Here is a 4,209-nt window from a genome sequence, read left to right as displayed (position 1 = left end):
TAGATAGATAGATAGATAGATAGATAGATAGATAGATAGATAGATAGAGCTATACATTTCTAATTTGCTCCTTGATTACATGGAATCATTACCCTAAATTAATACTTGTATGCTTTAGGAAAGAAAAAAGAAATGCTCATTAATAAAATCTATTTCATATACCTAAAGAACCTGCTAGGCAAAAAAAATTAATACATTAATATTTTACATAGAAAGCATTACCAATTTTAATGCTAGCAGTTTAATATTAGAGGTATGAAAGCTGTCATTTGCTTTTAGAAAACATTTCCTCATTCTATACATAGCTAAACATGTGGAAGAAATACTTGTGACCAGAAAGAATCCCTATATCAATTCCCAGCTAGTCTAGACACTAGTGGTTCAAAAAGTCACTGGTTAGTGATACTCAAGAATAGGGCATCAACCGTCAATTACAGAAAAGAAGGAAACAATGAGATGATTCAGAGGTATCAGCACTTACCATACAAGCCCGTCAACCTTAGTCCAATACCCAGAAACCCACATAAAGGTAGAAGGAGCAAACTGACACAACAAAGTTGTCCTCTGACCTCTACAAATATGCCATCACTCATATACACAGAGAGACATACACACAGAGAGAAACACACACAAGCACACACATGCACACATACACACACAACTAATAACAAAAAGGTCATGGATTGAAATGAATGGAATCCAAAGGACTGGATTTGGAAGTGTCTTCAAACGCTGCTTAGATTTAAACAAATACAAAGGAGGACATGTCATGCCCTACTGGGAATGGCACCAGAAGGCAACTTCTCTTCAACCACCAACTCACAACAATATTTTCTCTTTGGAGCCATTGCTACGTTTTATTACAAAGAACTGTGAGTCCAGATCATTCCAGCCTGCCTAACAAGTCAAAAGTTAAGAGAAACTCCAGCCCAGGGCTCTGAGGACTTATTAAATGCACCACTACAATATGCATTGCTTGCGTTGTTCCCTTTAAGTGTGCTGCTGAAATGTTAACCCCCTGTTTCCTCCTGAAGAATATTTGCCTGGAGTTCTCTACACACCGGGGGCATATTTTCTCACACTTGAGAATCTACGAGACATACTAGCAAGTTGAAACCATAGCTTTTGCCTAATGAGGGGCATTTTCCTCTGGGAAAATCTAACTAGTTCATTAACTAGGATCGAAACCATATGCTTCATTAGGCACGTGTCTATTCAAATGGGTTATCCAACCCAAAAAACATAAAAAATATACACAGTGTGCATAGAACGAATCTGAGAATTCATATAAACATATACCTTTGACTTAAAAAGAAAGTGACTAGAGAGGCAAGAAAAGAAACCGATTAAAAACAGCAAAAAAAAAAAATACATGGCAAGAAGAAAATAGAAAACCTTACATTTTTTACCTACATCAATCCAAGTCTGGTTGTTGGAGGGGAACACAGCTTTCAGGTGTGTTTACATGTCAAGCCCTACTGGATAATTTGTGCTCCTATTCCTCAGTATTGGGACAAAAATAAATAAAACGGGCTCTTAACAAGAACTATTACTTCTCTTAAAGCTGACTTAGATCCTAGTTTTTATGTGTTCTAAAATTATAAGGTTTTTATGCATTCATCCTGTTTCTAACTACTTCCATTTCAATTTTTTCCCTATCATAGAAAAAAAAGTAGGCAAAATTTGGATAAAGAGGCTAAAAGGTGAGCTGTTTTATAGAGATGAATAAGCTAACATTCCCCTGGCCATGACTTCCTGTGCTATACAATTTGAGAAGAGAATAAAATGAGTCTAGTCTTCAAGGACTGAATCTTCAATTATATTCTGAATAAACCCAATCATGACGCCACCATCTTCTCCTTTTAGTTCTCAATTAGATATGCATAGTCTAAATGATATCCTTTCTTTAGGAACATGAATCCTCTCTCCCTGTAAAAAATACTATTTCCTGTTGATGTTCTGTTTTGCTTTTTTTTTGGGGGGGGGAGCACATTTCTTTGTCTTACAGATAGTGGTTCTGCTTGCGTGATCATTATCATCATTAAGCATTTATGAAGCACTTTAAACTTATTTACTAGAACTCATGATGTCCCTAGAAGATAGGCTGATATAAGAAGTCCATTTAATGGACTTCTTATAAATGAGAAAATGGAGGTTAAGTAACTGAGCCAAGGTCACACAGATAATTTGGATAAAAGACTCAAAGTCCCTGACTTCCTGTTCAGGATCTAAATGAAAACTTTTTAGTGGTATAAAGAGTTACCTGATTCAAAACTTCATTCTACAACTACTAGTGATGGCAAGTAATGGGACAGGTATATTTTACGCTGCCCCTGTAGTTGCTGGCACTGTTTTAGGCTGGGGTAAAACTTGTTGAATGCCTAGAAAAGAGCAAATGTGTGATGATGTTAGGCCAATGTCTTTGAGGTTCTCTCTCTGCCTTTCCTTCTTGGTCAGACAATCGTAGCTCCAGCTTCAGGCAAGATGGCAGGAAGGGAATAAAGTACACCACTCCTGGATAGCCCCAAGAGATGGAACAAGCTGGTGGAAAATCTCTGGTACAATTCTGCATGTAAGGCTGTTAATGGAGGTTCCCAGTATGAATATCTCATTGTCCCCTGTCTTAATAACAAAAACAGAAATCAAGAAAACTGTGTCAGTCAACATTGGCTCCCACACTTGCTTTCTCAGGTTTTTGTTAGATATTCCTTGGTTAAAAATTCTTTGGAAACAACCCAGATGTCCATCAACGGAGGAATGGGTACAGAAATTGTGGTATTTCTACACCATGGAATACTACTCAGCAATCAAAAAGGAGGAAATCCTGAAATTTGCAGTCAAATGGTGGGACCTAGAAAAGATCATTCTGAGTGAAATATCCCAGAAGGAGAAAGACAAACACAGTATATACTCACTTATATAGACCTATAAGATATGACAAACATAATGAAATCTATACACCCAAAAAAAGATAATCAAGAGAGCGGACATGGGGTAAAATGATCAGTCCTCGTTTAGAAAGACAGATGGGATGTGCATTGAACGTATGACAGGAGTCTACTGAACGCATCTGAAAGACTCTAACTAGCAGTATTTTCAAAGCAGATACAAAGACTCATGACCAAACCTCTGGCAGAGTACAGGGAATCATATGAAAGAAGGGGAGTTATGCCCCGACCAGCAGGGCTTTAACGGGGTTCCTAAGGGAGGAGAGTGGAAGGAATTGGGGTGGAGGACAAGAAGCACAAGGAAGGGAGCCAAGTCTGTTCATCTGATCAAGGCTTCCGTTTATTAGAAATTTTTACCCAACTTATATAGGGAGAAAGCAGGAAAGGGGGGAAGGTAATTAGCTGCTGCAGGAGACAGGAAGAGTGCTTTCATGTGTTAAATAGGGTGCCTGCAAGATAACTTAGGGATGTTTTCTCATGGATGCTCTAACAAATGGATGTCCTCACAGTCTCTCACCCATGAGTTAGGGTCCTAGATAACTTTCACTAAATAGCTTTAGGTCTCCACTAAATGACCTTTGCTCACTATTTGGTTTTGGCCTAGCAAACACCTTTTGTCTCCACTAGATAGCTTTGACTCACTAATTGACTTAGGCTTCAGTAGATAGCTTAGTCTTCACTAGATAGCTTTGGCTTTGGCTTCCGTAGATAGCTTTGGCTCCCAGCAAGTTAGTATGATGGGGAAAGGATAGGAGCTCCACAAGGACCAAATATATCTGGGCACAGGGTCTTTTCAGAGACTGACATTCAACCAAGGACCATGTATGGATATAACCTAGAACCTCTGCTCAGATGTAGCCTGTGGTAGCTCAGTAACCAATTGGTTTCCCATAGTGAGGGGAACAAGGACTATTTCTAACAGGAACTCAATGACTGGCTCTTTGACCTCCCCGCCCCTTAAGGGAGGAGAGTCCTGTTAGGCCACAGAGGAGGGCTTTGCAGCCAGTCCTGAAGATACCTGATAAAACAGGATCGGATGAATGGGGAGGAGGTCCCCCCCATCAGTGGACTTGGAAAGGGGCAGGGTGGAGATGAGGGAGGGAGAGTGGGATTGGGAGGGGATGAGGGAGCAGGACACGGCTGGGATACAGAGTTAATAAAATGTAACTGATAAGAAAAAATAAAATAAAATAAAATAAAATAAAATAAAATAAAATAAAATAAAATAAAATAAAATAAAATAAAATAAAATAAAATAAAA

This window comes from Psammomys obesus, unplaced genomic scaffold (genome assembly GCF_907164565.1).
Source record: "Psammomys obesus unplaced genomic scaffold, mPsaObe1.curated_primary_1811, whole genome shotgun sequence".
NCBI classification, from domain to species: domain Eukaryota; kingdom Metazoa; phylum Chordata; class Mammalia; order Rodentia; family Muridae; genus Psammomys; species Psammomys obesus.
This window is presented reverse-complemented; position numbering follows the sequence as displayed.